The following is a 20,598-nucleotide window of genomic DNA, read 5'->3' on the forward strand; positions in this document are numbered from 1 at the left end:
AAGGAATGTGAAGCTCTCAGGTGCAAATCTTTAGATTCTGGCCAAGGAATGGAAAGGAGGTGCAGAAAATTAAACAAAAGCACTGGAACAAGCATAATATTAGAGTTGTGACTCCACGTGAAAATTTCAAAATTAATTTTCTTGCTGACAGTATCCATCACTGTAATTCACATTAATTTGGGGCATTCGTTTGTCTCAGACTAGCCAATCATGGAAACAAGTGACAGAGCATCATGATTTCCAAAAGGGTAGCAAAATATTAGTCTACTTTGCCTGAAGCCTTTTTACAGATTAAACAAACACTGCTATAAATGCTATCTGGGAATCAAGTAGCATGCGTAAAATTCATGGTGGTGATTCTTAAATGAAGCCATTTTCATGCATTTGAAATGATGTCAAACTCTTATACAGGATTACACTAACTCATCTGCAACATGAAATATACAGCCAATACATTTTTTTAATATAGTTTAACATCTTCTTCTGGATTGCAATCCCTCCTTAGTTATGTTTCCCAACCAACTCACCCAAAAGCAAGGCACAGATGAATAAAAGGTTATGGATTAATTCAGACAAATATATTAGAGAGCATCTTCTTCCACCACTGACTGAGCTGTGCAATACATTAAGCAGAAGAGGTCTCGTGCATTGCCCTGGTCATAACAGAGACTAGAAGCAAAGGAGCCAACACCTACTGGCTGAGGTCCCTTCAGCTGCCCCATAAAATATTTGAGGAGGCTGATCCCCCCAAAAGGTTTCTGGGCATTGCCATTCAAATGGTGTCCACGCACCACATCTTGTGATTGATTATATGGCATGGGGCACCCCTGACTAGGAGAGTGATGGCATGAGATAGTAAATTCTTGGTGTTTGACCCACAACTGCTCACATCCTTCCAAGTGATTTTCAGTCTGCCCCCACTGTAGCAATATTTATGAAAAGGCTAAAGAGATTTTTATTTGGCCAGGCAATTGATCCATGAAGCAATTTTCTGGGGGGCGGGGCGGGGGGATTACAGATACAATGGTCGCTGCCTATCCTATTTGATTTGATTTTGTGGTTTTAGTGTTGTTTTACTGACATATTGTGGTTTTATTATTCTTGGTGTTCGTTGTCCTGTGCTCCAGACTGGAGGAAGTTTGGGACAGAAAATATTCAATAAATCTATAAATCTCGAGTTAAGGTTGTTTGTGTTCCACAGTGCTTCTTCCAGAAGAAGTTCTATACTTGCCTGTAAATTTTGTCTGGGGTAGGTGACAGAAAATTCTACAATAGGTAGCATGTTGTTCGTAAACCTCCATTCATCTCACAACAGTACTCTTAAACTATTCTAACTGAAACTTTTCTCACATTGTAAATGACATAAACACATTATTGTGAGTTATAAAAGAGCCTGCATGGAGGAACGTTCCAAGATAGGTAAAGATTCTAAAGGGGATGATAAATCGATGGAGAAATGCACAGCACAGTGGAAATTGCTCTTCAGCAATTTGGACCAGAAGGCTAGAAAGATTTTACTCCAAGCAGAGACTTTTATAGCAGTATTAAAGCATGTCCAGCTGTCATTGGATGGCCTCGCTCCTTGTGGCCTCAAAGACAGAGATAACATAGCCTGCCAATTGTGTTAGGAGAGTTTTTCATCCTGAGGGCCACATTTGTCATGGGCAAACTCCCAGGGGCTGCATGCCTGTGGTGGGTGGGGCCAGAGGAAAAACTGGGAGGAGCAACAGACTTGACTCTTTGTAGAGTAGGTCACATGAAAGCCAGACGTTTCTACAGGCACATCACTTCAGCTGCAAGAGTTCAAGGACATGTTCCAGCCAGGGAAAAGCAATAAAAGAGGGCAGCGGAGGGACGTGGTATGGGGAGAATCCCAAGAGCCTTACAGAGAGGTTTAGAGGGCTGTATTTATCACAAATACCCCAGCCTGAGGCAGCGGCGTAGTGTGGGTTGTCAGCACCCGGGGCAAGGCAAGTAATTTGCGCCCCCTAACCCCTAACCTGCCGCTGCTGCCAGCTTCTTCTTGCTGCTGCCTGGGCTGGGGTATTTATGGTAAGGTAGCCATGGCGGCGGCGGCGGGTCCGTGTCAGGTGATCTGAGGCGAGTTGCCTCTGGTGCTGCCGCCCAAACGACACTGCTTGCCCGGAGGAGGAGGAGGGCAGAGAGGCGAGAAAAATGCAACATGGCCCAGCAGCTGCAGCAGCGGCGGCGGCGGCGGCGGAGCTGTGAGGAGGGGCTGCCTGGCGCACCCTCCATGGCCCTGATGCGCGGGGACCGCGGCGAGCGCTGAGAGCCGCTGCCAGCTCGTCGGTTCCGCAAGACATGGGGCTCTGCTACAGCCTGTGCCCGAGGCTCTTTGGCGACTCCGGAGGCGGCGAGCGCCCCCCCCCAGATGTTGCGGCCGGTGCGGCCGGCCCCCCCTGCACCCCCCACGCTACGCCACTGGCCTGAGGTTCCTCTTCAGCCTTCCAAAGAATGGTTTCCAGATTTCATTAAAACTTTGGCTAGGTCTCTAAAGATTATGCTTATTCCATGCTACTAGGTGCCAACATGGGAAGCAGGGGTGTAATACTGGCAATTTTCAAAATGTGTGTTGTTTTGTGTGATTGTGGGCATTTCCCTCCTAAGGCATAGATAGTATCAAAACAAGGTTTACTTTCATTTTCTGTAGTATATACATTTTGAATACTTTTTGGACATACTTTTCCTGTTAAGTACACATTTTTGTGCATTTTTCAATGCATCCCCCCTAACATGAACACATTTTTGTGTCCATATTTAATTGAAACTGCAAGTTCCTGCATTTTCCCTGATACAAAACAATCCTTTATGCATGTAAGAGAGGGGGATATACAAGCCAGGAGGAATGAAAGGCTCGATGAGGGTGGGAACTGAACTGGCCCATGATCACAACTTAAGCCATTACAATCAGAAACAGAAGCACTAATCAATGGAGAAGCAGTTTTTGAAAACTCACAAAAGAGAAATAATCAAAACCATTAAAAATGCAATCACTTCCAACTGGCTGTGCCTCTGTTTGCCTTTCCTTCTCCCATTGACCAGGTAGACTGTGCTGAGAGAAAGCAGGCAAGTCAACAGACAACAAGGAAGACCCACTCACTGATATCATCTTGCCCAAGTGTTCCCCAAAACCTGAATCTGGCACCAAATTAGACCTCTCCTCTGCTGCCTATCCACTTTTAACTGGCATATAACTCCAGCAGCATAAAAGCAATTTACTTTCCAGACACTGTGCTTGGCCATCTCATTGATTAGAGCTTCCTAATTATTTTCAAGTGATGTTTAATGGAAGAAAATACTTTCAGGATTAGATTTGTCTCATTAGCAACATGTAGCATTTCAATTAAGCCCATTCACTGTATCACCAACCATACATTTTTCTCAACTGCTGCTTCTCACTTCAGCCCTCCATTCCATTTTGACCAGCTTCTCATTGCTGTGCTTCTGTGCATTTTAATTGAAGGATTTCTTAAAGCTGGATGGTTTGACACATGTACTTTATGAGATTTTATAAAATAAAAATAAAAAATAGAGGAGAGAGAGAAAGAGATAAATGCTATTGGAAGCAAAGTGGAAAGAAAAGTCATCTGGAGGTGAGAATAGAAAAAACTGCAGGGGTACGAATGATGCACGGAGCTCTCTAAGGAAAGAAAATTTGTTCATGGTGCACTTCGCAGTGTGAATCATGCTGTTTTTCAGATAAGCTGCAAAATAAAGTTTAGCAGGGCATGTTGTTTTACAAGTTGATGATGATCTTTAGGGCCGTGTGAACTTTCAGTGCAAACAATCTTCTGGCTTTGATTTGAAAACCTTTCCTTTTATTTTGCTTCGCTGTTGCATAAGATGTACTCCTACCTCTCATTTGGGGATTTATTTATTATTGTAACATACTCAAGGTCCTGCTTCTTTTCTGAACCCCCACTTTTTGCCCACAGACATTTTCCACACATAATCTTCAATGCCAGCCCTCTTGTAGGCACACCCATCCACATGTTTTGCATCCTTCCACATAGAATGCCTGGAAGAAAATGAAAAGGAATACTTAAATAATTCCCAGGATGATGTGTTCAATTTTGCAAGAAAATTATATGTTTCCTCATTGTAATTTCGAATCCCCGCAACGGGGTGTGCTCCCGTTGCTCGGTCCCAGCGCCTACCTAGCAGTTCGAAAGCACCCCTGGGTGCAAGTAGATAAATAGGGACCGCTTACTAGCGGGAAGGTAAACGGCGTTTCCGTGTGCTGCGCTGGCTCGCCAGATGCAGCTTGTCACGCTGGCCACATGACCCAGAAGTGTCTGCGGACAGCGCTGGCCCCCGGCCTCTTAAGTGAGACGGGAGCACAACCCTAGAGTTGGACACGACTGGCCCGTACAGGCAGGGGTACCTTTACCTTTTACATTGTAACTTATTTACATTCAAATTTTATTTTTGCTTCTCTAGGCTCAAATGTCCATTCAAGGTCACATACAATATATTGAAACCCATTATTATTTTTAATATTATTTATTATATTTGCCTATTGCTTTTTACAAAAATCTCAAAGCAACTTACAGATCATTCAAATAGAAAACCCACAACACAGAATAAAACACAATAATAAGGGTATCCATCCACCAAGAATAAAAAGGGCAAATTCTACCCCACTAAAAATAAGGAACCAAAACACACATTGTAGTTGCTAATTCCATTTTTAACATTGGATGTGTTAGGTCATTACCTTTCCTTCTGAAATGGTGGGTGTGTAGAGAGTACAAAAGAGAAAAACAACAGCTGTCAAGATTACAGCTAGAGTAGGTAGGAACATAGCAGTCATAGCTGTCAACGTTCCCCTTTTTTAAAGGGAAATTCCCTTATTCCGAATAGGATTCCTCGCAAGAAAAGAGAAAAGTTGCCAGCTATGATAGCAGTGATGGCTGATCTATTAGGGCAAGTGGGGTGCTTCCCCACCAACATCAGTCTTCCGTCAGCCAACCCCCAGCCCATGCCTTGTTACTTACATCCAGTCCAGGTGATGACACCGGCTGTCAGATCCCTCCTCCTTAAGTCTCAAAGTTGCAATTAGGCAGGTGTATGGAGAGAAAGAAACAGAATTGTTTGGTTCTGCCTATCAATCACTCTGGATTCACTTCCTGTTGACTTAATTATCTTCTGTCTTACCAGCCTCAGTGGACACCACCCACCTGTGGAACATAGGAATCTGCCTTATACCAAGTTAGCCAATTGGTCCCTATAGCTCAGTGTTGTCTAGATTGACCAGCAGCAGCCCCCCAGGGTTTCACACTGGGATGTTTCCAGCCCTACCAGGAGATGTCACTGAAAACTGAACCTGGGACCTTCTGTATGCAAAGTAGATGCTTTACCATTGAGCCACATCCTTTCTCTGTAGTAAACTATGCCTATTTGAGAACATAAGTGCAAAAACTATGCATATACTACTAGAGCTACCTCTTTATTTTTAACAGTTCTAAAAAAATTTTTTTTACTAGCATCCAAGTGTCAGTGCAAACAATAAATATTGCAGACGGCTAAATGATTCACATGGGCTCAGCGTTCTCTTGAAGACAGCAGCTCATGCCTACGAAATAATTCCAGTGCTGCCTGTGTGTATTCTAAAGCCAAGGAAAATGGAGTTTAAGCCTCCATTTTGGCTCCTCTCCAGGTTTCCAATATCAAATAACTTGAGTTCAGTTTAATGCTATGCTTTCAGGATTACCTCAGGATATTTGATTTAATGGCAAACTTCTCGGGCACAACTCTCTGTCGTCTTTCTTTCTTTTTTTCTTTTCTTTTCTTTCTTTTTTTTGGAAAGGAGAAAGTTAGGAGGACCTATTTTATTTTTAATTAATTTTATGGGGTATCATGTTCAAGGTCTTGCACCTTGGTAGCTTTCCATGTATTCATAAGTGTTGTGCTTTAAATGGTCTCCATAGTGAATCGTTTACTGACTTTCCCTCCATTGTCTTCTCTTTCTGTTAATTCTTTGGCACAACCTTGAAGGTTACAAACTTCCTTTTTGTGTGCATCTGTGTCTTTTGTCAAAGTCTACTAATGCGATGGAACATGACGCATCAGTGCATTCATTAAAGCCACAGAGCAAACTCAAGGTTTCTTTCCCTTCCTGTTATGGTTAACAAGGTACTCTATGTTGCATTTTGATCTTGCTCATCTCTTGCCCTGCCCCTTGGCCATTGTGATTAGTGCAGAAAACACAATCCAGAATCGATCATTTGCAGTTTGCCTTATAGTGCTGGGGTCCCAGGGTCACATTCCCTTCTGTGCAACCACCTGAGGGCCAAATATGCCAGCAGTGTGTTCATCCAGAGGTAACAGTGGCTGGAGCAACCAATGTATGTTTTGCCACTGCACAGTAGGGTAGGTTCTAGACACACACCCCTCTCTGCGCTCTATCTAGGCAAGCAAGAGGCATTATCATAGTTCAATGACACATCCCAGCCAAACAAAAGCAGCAAAGAAGCGTGTGAATCAGGGCCAATGCGGGTGTGGCTGGTGAGAGGGTGTGCAAGGAGAGTCCCAAGGGCCAGAAAGAGAAGCTTGGGGGTTGCATTTGGCCCTCAGGCATGAGCTTCTCCACCCTTACTTTTGTAAATAAATTACTAATGGAAGCTGCCCTGTGCTGGGTGAGACCATTGGTAATTCTAGCACCCTATTGCCTACAGTGCCTCTCTCCAGGGTTTGCAACTGGAGTCTTTCGGACCTTATACACTCAGGTTTTATTGTCAACAACTGTGCTGAGGTCCCTCCTTACATAACCAGCAGCCCTTTCTTGAGTTACACTGAGTCAAATGGCTCAGTGTAGCTCAAGAAAGGGCTGGCCATGTAAGTCAGATGGCTCAGGTGGTGAACTGTGGGGGGCAGAAGATTGCTTGCCTCTAGAACTAGCCGCTGGACAACCCATCCACCTTATCATTACTTCTATCACTCACCCCCTACTCTTCTTCTTCTTGCTGCTCCCTCTTTTCTCCTTCACTCTGAGGAAAGTGTGTGATCTATTATGGGATTGGTCACCAAGAGAATCCCAGGAGCCATCCTCACTTCCCTGTGGTGTCAGCAAGTTACTTTTAAAAAAACAACTTGTTACAGGGGCAGGGAATAAAAGAAGCAGTGGTTGAAGAGGAGGATGAAGAGGGAAAGTAGAAGTGTCAGGGAGGAGCAGAAAGTCGTGGAGAGCAGGGAGAGGTGGCATAGTCTACTCAAATTAGGTGGCGCCATGTACGACACCAGCTCTGCTTTCTCCAATATGCACTAGATGGCTGCCGTGCATTTTAATCAACCAATTAATATGTTACAAATCAGAAAAGTTTACATCAAAGTTTACAGGGATGGGAACCTGTGAGTCTTCAGATGTTGCTGAATTACAATTCCTAATCATTAGCCATGCTGGCTGGGAATTGGAGTCTAGCTGCTTCTGAGGGGCCAAAGGTTCCTCATTCCTGGCTTTATACGATTTGCAATTCCCAGAGTGGGAATTGTAGCTTTGTTAGGACAATAGGGGTCTCCCAACAACTTTCAGCACCTTTAACTACAATTCCCAGGCTTCTTTGGGAGGAAGCCGTGCCTGTACAATCATACCGCTTTAAATGCATAGCGCAGATGGTGCCTAAGTTTATATAGTTGCCCTTTTTATTGCATTCCTCCATGCACACCTGGTATGCATTTGCCAGATTGGAAGTCAATCACATATGGAAATACATACCCTCTTCTGTTCATAACTTTTCAGGAGAGAGGTTTTGGGCTTCCAATACGCAGAGAAAGCAGAGCACCAGCTGTGTGTGTGTGTGTGTGTGTGTGTGTGTGTGTGTGCCTAGCCTGCTTTTCCTTCTTGTTCTCCTTTTGATAGGGTGCTGCAAAATTTATAAGCCGTATATGAGGCTATGTTAAGGGTTTCCTCTGTAGTTTATGATTCTATTACAATTGAGACTTCACATACGCCATAATCCTCTATTTGATAGACTTGGCCAGCTGTACACCTTAATCAAAGAGGCATATATGACATTCAGGAGTGTGCTTAGAATTTGAGTGCAGTGGTTGGGGGACAGAGACAAAGGAAAAAAAGCTGGAGATTTGAAGACTGCATCAGCAATAAAATACTGAAACAACAGGACTCTGGCGATGTTCTGTCAGGGTTAAAATGATATGTGAAAGAAGCACCTGGCTTGACAGTACATGTGAAAAGGGTCTAGGAGTCTTAGTAGACCACAAACTTAACATGAGTCAACAGCATAATGCAGCAGGAAGAAAACGGTAATACTATTCTTGGTTGTATCAACAGAAGTATGGTGTACAGAACAGTGGAAGTAATACCACCACTCTAGAGTGCCTTGGTCAGACCACACTTGGAACAATGTGTCCAGTTCTGAGCATTACAAACTGGAACATGTGCAGAGGAGGGCAACCAAGATGATCAAGGGTTTGGAAACCATGCCTTATGAGCAACAGTCAAGGGAGTAGGATATGTTTAGCCTGGAGTAGAGAAGACTGAGAGGTGATATGCTAGCCCCCTTCAAAGATCTGAAGGGCTGTCATGTGGAAGATGGATCAAGCTGTTCTTTTCCTGCTCCAAGAGTGTAGGACCTGAACATGAATTCAAATGACAAGAAAGGAGGTTCTGACTAAACATTAGAACTTTTAGATGGTAAGATATGTTCTACGGTGGAATAAGCTGTCTCGGAAGGTAGTAGAGACTTCTTCACTGATAGCTTTTAAATGGAGGTTGGATTGCCATCTGACAGTGACATTAGCAAGGGGGTGGAGTATGATAGCTGTATATACAACAATAGACTCATAGAAATGTAGAGTTGGATGGAATCCTGAAGGTCATCTAGGCAAAGCATGTCTTTCTAACTGCTCACAGATCAACCATTTAATTATCTGTTCTGGGACATTACCTGGCATCGACGTCAAGCTGAGTGGTCAGTTGTTACCTGGGTCTTCTCTCCCCACCACCACCTTTTTGAAAATGGGCACAACATTTGCCCAACTCCAGACTGCAGGGACCTCGCTTGTTCTTCTAAAATTCTTGCAACAACTCTGTGAGGCAGGTTAGACAGAGTAGCCCAAAGTCACTCAGTTAGCTTCATGGCTGAGTGGGGATTTGAACCCTGGTGTCCCAGATCCTAGTCTGACCCTCACACCTAGGAGTTGGGAACTGTTGGCCCACCATACGTTGTTGAACTATGTCTCCCATCAGCCCCAGCATGCATGGCCAATGGCCAATGGGCATGGGGAGTTGGGAGCTGTAGCTCAGGAACACCTGTAGGGTCAAAGGTTCCCTACATCTTCTCTAACCACTACACACACTGGCTATTGACCGGAATACATCAGATTGAACATGCAGAAATTGGGTGGCTGTGAATCCCATGTTACAAAGAGCAGTGTTTTGTTTGATGGGGTCTCAGAGGACAAAGATCTATTTGACAGAGCCCTCTATTTGAAGTATTGTCTGCTCCAAGTCCAATTTAAAGATAAGCAACTCTCAGAAAGGAGAGCATTTGCTTTGAATTTTCCCACCAACAGCTAGCAACTGGACAGCAAACGTAGCAGGCACAAAGGTCAGGGGGCCACAGTCTTCTCCAGTATGACAAGATGTTTTATATTTCTAACAAAATTGTAGCCGCAATTTCTAAGCTTACATCTGTATATGAGAATATGCAAATTTTAGGCAAATTATTGCCCTCTCTCTTGACGATGTGTAAATGGCCACCTTGTATGACAAAGGGGCCCTGCTCTCCCTTTAAGGTACTCAGATTCTCATGCAATTTAGGGCATGAGTTGGTTGGTTGATTTGGCACCTCACTGCTGCAACTGGCACCTACATTTATGCTTTGGAAGGCTGCCGAGGCAATACTTTAGCCAGGAACTGAAACATGTGTGGGTCAGTGGCTCTCTGCCTAATGCAGCCTCACTTTATTGGTGCACTGTAAAAATGACTGGGGTCATTCTGTTAAAAAAAAAAAAAAGCCCAAATTGATACCAAGTTTATTTTCTCCCGGAAACTGCTATAAAACACATAAAACAATGTGAAATAAATCTATCCTTTCCTGCAAAGCAGTATGTTGCTTTTTGAATGCCAGCTTTATGTAGCAACATGACATCTACTCATCAACAATATTTTAGGAGCTCGTTGAAATAATGAAATAGCTTCCATTAGATCCATTAAATTTTTTATAAATTATACCTGCAGTTTGGTCCATTAAAGTGAGAAGTGATGAGTTGCTCTTAGACTATCAGTTAGACCTTCCCAGATAACATTTAATTATTCCATTCAAAAGTTTGTTTATTTTATTTTTATTTTTATTATTTTGCATAGCTCTGTATACTTCTACTTAGTTCTTTAATCTGAATGAGTGTGGCTCTTTCTTATAAACCTTTGAGCAACCTTTTATCTGTTGAAGGCCACATTAAGGGAAAACCTGCCACGGGCCCCATGGCAACAGTCGTGACATGATAGCAGGAGACAGAACCTAAGATGACAGATGTGTTCTGGATTAGGAGTAGGATTGCAGAGGCAACCCTTCATGGGCTATGCAGTCAGAGACGGTGAGACTCAGTTTGCACAAACCATGGTTTAGCATGACTATGTGAGTTCCCAGAGAGGCTGCTGAGTCCCTCCCACAGTCCTTCAGCTGCTGCACCAACCAGGGTTATGTCATGGTTTGGCTCAACCCATCATCTCCTCCAGACAAACCATATGCTGTAAACTAAGAACAAACTTTCAGATTTTTGGACCCATCGCCACCAGCCAACGTGGCCAATGATCAGGTATGTTGGGGGTTGTAGTCCAAAACACCAGGTTAGGAAAGTTTGGCCTATGGTGATCCATTCCAACCTTCTTCTTTCAGGGACTGGCTGGGTGATAAACAGTGGCCTGTCCAAGCACCCTCCAGGCATGACTCAGAGGAAGAAGACTTAGACCCAGGAGAGTGGTAGTAGGATGCTGGAGACCAGTAGGAGGAGGGAACAAGCTGGGAGGTGATAGAAGCAGGAAGCATGAGTGAGCATGGGGAGTCAGAAGAAGAAAGCCATTCAAGGACAGTGGGGTTGCTGAGGGTCTCATTGTGAGCACAGACTCTGAAAGAGAGGACAGAGAGGAGCCAGGGACTATTTCAGTTTCACAGCAATGGGCTGGTCACTCTAGAGCAGGAGTTCTCAACCTGTGGGTCCCCAGATGTTGTTGGACTACAACTCCCATCATCCCTGAGCTCTGGCCTTGCTAGCTAGGGGTGATGGGAGTTGTAGTCCAACAACATCTGGGGACCCACAGGTTGAGAAAGGCTGCTCTAGAGCGAGCTCTCCTCCCCTCACACTGAGAACACGAAGAGCATTGCACATTGCTAAGCAATGAACCAGACATGCCCAGAGGGGGGTCCCTCCTTCTCTCTGTAGCTTACACCTGCCTGCGAGGTTTAGTCTATTTGAACTCTGTTGTGATATGACTTCTTTAAATGAAAAAGTTGGTTGTACTTTGAGTCTCAATCTTCCCTCTGACCTGTGCCTTCCTCACAGCCCTGACATCTCCCCTCTTACCAACCCAGGAAAATGCTGAAGAAATGGACCAAGAGTATATCCATCCACTTTAGCTAGCCTTAAATTTCCATTTCCACAAGTTTGTTTCAATACATCCAAGTGAACAAATAGGGTAATTATAATCTATTAAGAAATGTGCTTGCAAAACATTATTGGCTAATTCATTTTTCTTTTCTTTTTTATAGGCAATCAAGTGAGAAACTAGAAATAATTTAATATATTATTGTAAGGTTAGTCGCACTCCCATAAACAGTTGTACAGAAGACTGCAAAATCAATTGCAGAAATAAACGCATTTGCAATTAAAGTTTAGAAGAGTATGTAAAACAAGCTCTTTTACTCCCCACAACTCTTTAAATCAAACTGACTCACGCTATGGGTAAGGAGAGAAACCTTCATTTGTCCTCAATGGTGGGTTTGGCCTCAGATATGTTATTCCCCAGCCCACCCCCCTGCCTAGGTAGAGTCTGGGGAAAGTCTGAGGGAAATGCTATTTTTGCATGTTTCAATCATCCTTTAGAATATGGTAGTTAATGAAGTGCCCTCCACATGTTGCTGAACTCCCATAAAGTCCAGCCAGGGTTGGGTGAATTTCTCAATTTCAGTTTGTCTGAGTCCACATTTTTCGAATATTCAGTTACCTATATTTTCACACCAGTTAGCTTTAACAAACAAACCAGTCCTCTCGACAATTTAGCAGCATTTTATGTGAATTTCTTCTGTCAACATTTTTATATGCAATTCCCAGTAACATACACATTTTTGCAAAGTACTTTCCTACAATATAATGCATTTTAGTATGTTATTTTCACCACTATGTGCATTTTATACCCTTTTTTCTTTTTAAGCACTGCTTGGATGGCCAACTGAATTGCAAAATTTGGCAAAGTGCTAATTTTGAAGGATGTCTGCGCATTGTTTCACGAAGTGAAAATTAGATATGTTAACCTTTACAAGTGAAGTAAATTGAATCCACCACCCACATTCCTAAGCCCAGACAGCATGGTCAATCATCAGAGCTGATGGGAGTTGTAGTCCACATCATCTGCAGCAGCAGCTCTAACTGCTTTAGAAAATCTGATGACCCTTGGGGTCCCTTGCAACTCTACACTTCTGTGATTCTTGGTCTTCATGACTGATATCTTTTTTAAAAATTCTCACCTTAGTTAACTTAAACACAGCAGAGTTGTTGTGGAATAGAGGAGTACTCAAGCTGCAATGCCAAGGGCTACTGTTGCTGATTCATGAGCTCTGGGACTGGGATCAAGCTTGAGGAGATACACAGGGGAACCAATTGAACTGCTGTTTTTCCTTAGCAGCTTGTTGGACCAGGCCAACCCTTCCCCCAATTCCCTTTGATTTCCCCCCAATAAGTTTCCAGCAAAGAGGAGGTGGTACTTATCAATGAGAATGCCTGGAAGAGAAAGTTGCCACTGTAATTTTAAAAAAGTGTCAATCACGTCAAGCTTCTAGTCTCTCCAGGATAAACACAGATCTATCAGAATAATGGTGGGTTTGGTATTTTGTCTGCTGTGTTTACAGAGTACATGTGTCATTCTTAGCTTATCTGATAAAGGTTACCGCTAGGAACAAGGTTAGCTGTCCAGAGACAGAGGGAAGAGTTATGCTGAAAATAGAACAAATGAAAAATTAGAATTCATAATAAGTCTCATTATTGTGACAATGATATTTTTTTATTCGTACATCTTTTTAGGTTGATACTTTTCATAGCATAAAACCACTTCTGACTGAAAAAGAAAACTCTGATTACAAGAAAGTACAAGTCTTGAACCAAAGCTCAAAATTACTCAGATTAAAATGTTCCTCAAACAAGCCTATTTCAAAACTCCTATGGGGTCAAAAATCTCTATTTGCTGCATTATTTTACTGTCTATTGCAATCCTTTGACACACACACACAATTTTAAAAAGCCTTTAAAAGCTTTTATTTCTTCCCCCTTTAAATCTGAGCCATGTAGTCTTTTAGACACTATTCTGTGCAAAAAATATCTACCAGTTTTTTCAAGTTCTACAGACAGAAGTCAAGGCTAAAGTCAATACAACCTATTTAATCATTATGAATCTATTTGTTACATTTCTATCCCAATTTTTCTCCAAGGAGTTCAAGGTGGCTTACATGTGTCTACCCCACATCGTTTGACCCCACAACAACGCTTTGAGGTAGGATAGGTTGAGTCACTAACTGGCCACAAGTAATTCAATGAGCTTCATGGCTGAGGATTTGAACCCAGGTCTCCCAAGTCCTAGTCTGACACACTAACCACTAAGCCACGCTGGCTTTCTACACTTAGGGAGACTCACAGGAGTGTTATTCATATGACAAGTTGAACTGCTGATTAAAAAATACTTGCAACTTAAGGGATATAGGTGGCACTGAGGAAAAGATGCTGCAATACAGAGTGCTTTGTTTCCATGTGTCTGCCAGCCAGCCATGCCTTCTTTCAGGATACTCCAATCCATTCCTCCCTAGTTTACCACCACCACTCCAAAACCGTTCTTTGCCAAATGTGCATGTTCAGTTCTTACTGGGCTCAGTTTTGGTCCACCCCTTCCCCACCAGCAAAGAATGTTTGTACTTTGTCAAATCCCCCAAGTTTGTGATTATCTTTCATTTGTGTGTAGATGATATCATTTTGGCAACATAACTATCCACGTTTCGTTAATGTGTCTGCTATTAGCATATGAGTTTTACACAGGAAGAGTGCAAATGTGCACGCAGACATACAAAGTTTACAGAGTCCCTGATGAGCCATCTTGCCTGGCTGATGGGGGGCAGGACTGCCTTTCAACAACTCTATGATGTAGGTCATTATTACTATCTTATTCTACAGGTGGAAGTCAGACGCTGAGAAATAGTGCCTTGCCAAAGGCAACTTAGCAAGTTCTTGTCAGAGGTAAGAGAAATGAACCCAGGACACATTTCAGCTCATAGCAGATGACTCTTTGTGTACAGCTGCTGTAGAACTCTACAGCAGTTAAAATAGTACAAAAAAGAAGTATAATGGAAATCTCTCTGCTAATATACTAACATTAGGAGTTTAGGATGCAATGTAATTTTAAAGATAAAATTTTAAGTACTGGATTTATGGCATATATGACTTAGTACTTCTGGGTTTTGTGTCATTAACAGCCAATCTATATTATGCTCAGTTGCATAATACAAACATCCTTGGGACTATACCATTCCAGGTTGTGGGACTGCATAATTAAATGTTCTTCCACATCAAAACCACACAGAGCTAGCCTGACTGGGAGAAGGTTCTAGGCTCCTTTTCCTCCATGACCTGCTGTAGTTTCTACACTCAGAAACGGGTTTCCCCCCCAATGTGGGGGCATGGTGGTTCAAAATTCAGTGCCCTATCTTCAGTTTGAAACTATAGAGCCTTACGAACTCTCTACTGCATTATTTATCTGGTCACAAAGATTGACTTTGTATACACCATCCATGAGCACAACCTCATAAGCAACAATGACACCCCAATGTGATGAGAGCACCAGGAGATATAGATTGTAGGCTATATATAGAATGCAAATACATTTAAGCACTCTTGCCAGTTTTGCTTTGTCCTTACTGTGCAAAGACAAGAAAAGGCACGGCTTGCACCACCCCTTTCCTATAGCCCCTGTGCTAACAAATAACTGTGAGGGTTGGCTAATGCAAACTACTGCAGCAATGGAGCCTTAGAAACCATGGATGCCATCCAGCGATAATGCCACATCTATATGGTTCAGTAAGGCCAGTTCCTGGGATTTATGCAAACCCTTTTGAAATGAAAGTAGGAGTAGTTGTTGGCTTGTGTTTCATGTTACGTTAGTGTTATAGGTATATCACAGCAGCAGCAGCAGCCCACTCATATATGCTACTCCACAACCTCCAACCAGTAGTGAAATCACAGGACGACTTTGGAGCCACAGCTTAGGCTCTAATCCTAGCCATGTCTGTGGATAAATAGATCTTAATTCTATGGGGCTTACCCCCACTGGCGGAGGAAGAGGGGGCGGGGGGAGCACACCACCCCCAGCAGCACGATCCCGGTGGGGTTCCATTGCAGCTGCCCCCCACCCCGCGCTGGGCGGCCCACCCCCAGGACATGCGCCATGCCCCTTTGGGTGGTGCACCCCACCCTTGGGCCATGCACCAGCCCCACCCCTGCCTGCTCTCTGCCCCAGGTGCCAGAGCATGAAGCTCCGCCACTGCTTACCTCCAGTTTAGTGGGGTCAGGATTGCAGCCTCCTCCTTTCTTTTTAAGAAGTCAAAACAATCCTTTACCATCTTTTCAAATCCACCCCTCCCAAAAAGACGATATTGGGGGAGAATTTTCATCATCTCATCTACAAGCGCGGGGAAAAAATCTCCAGTCCAGCGCTAACATGAATGGCCTTAATATGAGCTCATTTAAAACATTTGGTACAGCTGGATGGAGGGGGAGGAGACACAGCTCACCAGACTTCTGTTTTGCTATGTCTGTTGCTGGGACTGCAAAACCAGAAGGTGCATCAGGCACTTGTGGGAGATCTTTATCTCTCCACCTGAGTCTCCTGTTTTAATAACTCTATTGTTTCATTGCACATTTTGCCTATAGATACTCATACATAAATGTTTCCTTATACAATTGTGTATTTTAGCTATAGAAGTTCATATTTCGCTGCTGCTGTGACTTTATACTTGCAAACCGTTTAGAGGCCTATTTGGGTAGGAAGCGCTATGCGAATTAGTAAATAATAAGTATGTATAGTGCTTCATGTGTTGTCTGGTGTACTGGAATTTATGCAATTTGTTCTTTTCCATTGTTTTTAATGCAGTTCCTAAAACTATTTCTGCAGAGAGGGCTAGTGGTGGATGTTCCAGTCGAAGAAGCAATTGGTAAATATTTCAGCACCGGTGTCTTGCTAGTTAAAAGTGCTGCAGAGGCAAATAGCCATCAGAAGTGACATGAAGGCAATGGAATCAATCAGGCTTACTACCCTAGGCAAGCTCAGAGGCAGTGCCAGTGATCTGAGCTGAAACAATGAAGTTTTGTGACTAGAATATTACTGATTTAAACTGCCCAGGGAGCTCTTGTGGGCTTCTGTTGCCAGTAATCCAATATAAGTTTTACTGGCTCATTACTGCCAATTAGATTAGCCTTTTACTTTAAATAAATTATTGAGAGCTGACAGTGAACAATGCAAACTTTTACAAAGTGGAGCATTAATTAGGTGTCTCACTCTTTGTAAACCTCTCATTTTGAAGGGGGCTCAAATAGTCCCATTTTCTCTCATTTCAGAAAAGCATTGCAGTAGCAACACAATCACTGTTATAGAAGAAGAAAACCATTTGATTTAAGTTACTCTTTCAAATTGCTTCTTCTTGCTTAAAACTCCTCTTTGGGAATGTAGGATGGACTAAACTGGCCGGGGGGGGGGATTAAAAGGTTATGTCATGTTAGCTTAGGTTCTAAATAGATGCACACATTCTTAAATCAAATGTTGTTCTTTTTTTAAATGTCTCTTGGGAAACTGGCCATGCCAAGTTGGGCATGACAAATCTATTTTTTACGGAAACTGTATTTTGTAATGTTGGTAGTGCCATCTCTCTCACACTCGCTCCCCCACTAAGGGTCAAACTACACATTATTCTTTGGGAGTGTCTTTGTGGTATAGCATAAAGAAAGTTCTGTGTTCAAAACTTCTCAGTAGCAAGTGATGTGACAGACTTCTGACTTAGACCATTGCTTGTTTTATTGGGGCTTGGGTTATTCAACGAAAGAGGTCAATTGAGTAGGGGAAACTCAGGTCCATCAGGTTAGTCCACGTATGTCATGTTAAGTTCTGGCCAAGACAAATGGGTTCCTGTCAGGGAACTGACATCGGAGCCAGAGGCGGAGGCGAGGCTCTCAAATGATGCTGGAGAAGGGCCCAGCAGGGGGAGAGGCGGCTCACCAGCTGGGGAAGGAAATCAGCGTAACACCAGGGATAAAGGGGGGCAGATGGGGGAATCGGCGAGGGGGCTCCAGGACTCCTCGCCGGAGATCAGCGAGGAGAGCATGGGTCCTCCGCTACCCACGCCCTCCCTGCGCAGAAGACTTCCGCGCAGGGAGAGTAGGAGGAGACTTGGAGTCAAACAACTTTTATGCTGGAAAAGGTTTAATAAACGCCCACTGGCGGATTCTGCCAGCGACTGAACAGCCACGAAGTGTAGGGCTGTCCAGACAGAAAAGGTTTAACAAGGCAAACTAGCCAGGAGTGGCACCAACCTGCGCACGAGTAACCCCTACATTTATTACAGTTCCCTACAGCAGATTCTGATGAGCAGCGATCAGGACCATAGACAGCTCCAAAGCACCCTATTACCTGAGCTGTAGAAATATATGTTTATAATATATTGAAAATCAATTTTAAAAAATTTATTTAAAAACAAAAAAAAATGTTTGGTGCCTCAGGTAGAGCTTGACCTTCCAGTTACTCCACCTCCCCGGGACTCACTACCATCTTTAAAGGGCCTATGGCTGATCCTGCAGTCATATGCTCCAGCATGGCTATGGAGCAGAAGAAGCTACAGGTAAGTTCTCCCCCAGAATCTGAGGACCATGGGACAGCTACATCCTCAGACTAGGATAGTGTAAAAGGGGATGGTGAAGGTTCCTTCCAGAGAGGGGGACCCGTAATTCTTCCAGATTTGAATTCTATTTGAAGCAATGCTGGGACTTGGATGCAAGGGACATGACATTAGAGAGCCACTGGTAGCTGGATAAATAGTCTCATCTACCTTGCATGCAGAAACCCCAAGGTTCAATCCATCGCATCTCAAAGTAGGGCTTGGAGAGAATGCTGGCTCAATTGCTGCATAGCCACTGCCAGTCAGACAATATTGAACTAGATGGACCAATGATCTGACTCACAATAAGGCAGCTTCCTGTGTACCTATGTGAGAGCCAGTGTGGTGTAGTGGTTAAGAGCGGTAGTCACGTAATCTGGGTAACCGGGTTCGCGTCTCCGCTCCTCCACATGCAGCTGCTGGGTGACCTTGGGCCAGTCACACTTCCTTGAAGTCTCTCAGCCCCACTCACCTCACAGAGTGTTTGTTGTGGGGGAGGAAGGGAAAAGGAGAATGTTAGCCGCTTTGAGACTCCTGAAGGGGAGTGAAAGGCGGGATATCAAATCCAAACTCTTCTTCTCTTCTTCTATGTTGCATGATTTATTTATTTATTATTATTATTTAAAAATGCAAAGTAATATGTACACTAATCTGGAGACAAAGTTATTTTGCACTTTTTAAAATGCAATTTTATTTCCATGAGTGACTTGGGGTGGGGAGGGGGAGGTGAGTTATAAATTTGAAAAAGCAAATAAATGTTCCTTAAAATCACTTCTTCCTACCGTATACCATCCCATCACCTATGCTGAAAGCAAATCCCAAAAACTTGGATAGGGTGTTTCCCCCCTTTTTTTCTCTCTCTCTCCCTCCCTCCCTCCACCCCCCCCCCCGTCTCTCTCTCTCACACACACACACAAAATTTTAAGCTCTCAATTAATACACTTCTAGGCTGCAAATCTTATCATGCTTATCTTAATTAACCTGCAAAAAAAAAACCTTGCAAAGATCTTTGTTTTAGATCATCTAACAGTTCAGCTCTTGAATCGCTTATCCAGCACGTCCAAGTTCATACAAAATTCTTTAGCAAAGAATTCACTGCTTTGTAAGACTACAGATAACACTAACTTGTGCATCAGCAAAATGTGGTAATGAATACTTGTTATGCTGCTTTGATTTAAGTGGATATTTTATGCACACATTCATGTTTTAATGTCCTTTCTCCTGGCTGGAATCTTCAGGAGCAGATGAGGTGGGGGGAAGTCACATACAATTTGCAAAAGTCCCCCACATCAATATGATCCACATTTTCAAGCTTAACACAGTGAGGTTTTGTTTTTGTTTTTCATTTTTTAAGCAGAATAAAAAGTTAGAGGAACAACAACTTCCCACCCCTGCAAATAATCCCTAAAGGTATAAAGTCTGCTGACGTTTTACATGCCAGGCCACAGCCACTAGAGGATTCCTATAAAAAGTGTTTATATGTTTTCTTTGTCATTCCCATAATTATGAACTCCAGAGCCTGCAAGTCACTCACCAGGGGATGCTATAGACTGTCTGCCTGCAAGGAGTCATTTTTTTAAAGTTGGGTTTAGGCTGGGAAAAGTTTAATAATGACTCATTAAAGTGGGGTTATAAAACGGAGGTGGTAAGAGAGCAGTAAAGCACAAGTAGGAGGAAAATAATGGGAGTGTGATGAAGAGCTACATTGCAGTGCAGAGTAGATTGGGTACTTTAAGGCTCATTCCAGTTGTTTACTGAGGAAGTTTTTTATTTTTTAAAAAATCACTGTTAATTGCAGATGGATGCAGAGTGCATAAGTAACAGTGGTTGTGCTGAGGTGTGTATGTTTGTAGATAATTACTTCCAGTATTTCACTGTCACATATAGAAATTATATACTCTTTCCAGCCCATGGTCAACCACCATTCCAAGGGTCACATGGCAGCAGGGGCCAATTTATATGCAGTTACACAATCTTTCTCTCTCTCTTTCTCTCATGAACATACAGCAAACACAGAAATACACACAATCAACATTTCCAGCTCTCTCCATTGGGGGGGGGGAGTGGTGTGGGCATAAAGCATGTTCTTCCTCATGGAGAGCACATGTTGCAGTGGGGTTTACCAGGCCAGGCAGGATTCCTATTGGATGGCTGGGTTGCTGGGGTAAATTCTATGTTGCAATTTGGTGGGAGGGATCGGATGTTTTAAATCCTGTGCTCGCCGCCTGAGTGTTCTCTTTCGCTGTGAGCACCCACCAACCCGCCCAAATTTAATGGGTTTGCGTTGACCTTGCTATGCCTGTCATGGGGTCGTCTGCCGTTGGGGCAGGGGCCTGGTAGGATTTTTGTCCATCTGGCCAATTGGCTATGCCATTTGGTTTTTGCCTACTGCGTAGCAAATCGTCACAACTTGTAAGGTTGCGGTTAGGCATTGGTT

General features: G+C 43.3%; 1 long non-coding RNA gene across 2 annotated transcripts in view; it reads right to left on the bottom strand.

Moving 5' to 3' along the window:
• Nucleotides 1-2,567: 2,567 nt before the first annotated feature.
• The window catches only part of LOC308591787, a 51,497-nt gene continuing 33,466 nt past the window's right edge, over nucleotides 2,568-20,598 (bottom strand). For both annotated transcript variants that reach the window (XR_014010258.1, XR_014010259.1), the window contains 2 exons: nucleotides 5,019-5,201; nucleotides 2,568-4,039 (listed from right to left, as the gene is read on the bottom strand). This is a non-coding gene — a long non-coding RNA (uncharacterized lncRNA). The remainder of the gene's footprint in view (nucleotides 4,040-5,018; nucleotides 5,202-20,598) is intronic.

The sequence above is a fragment of the Podarcis bocagei genome (genome assembly GCF_964188305.1).
Source record: "Podarcis bocagei genome assembly, chromosome: 7".
NCBI classification, from domain to species: Eukaryota; Metazoa; Chordata; class Lepidosauria; order Squamata; family Lacertidae; genus Podarcis; species Podarcis bocagei.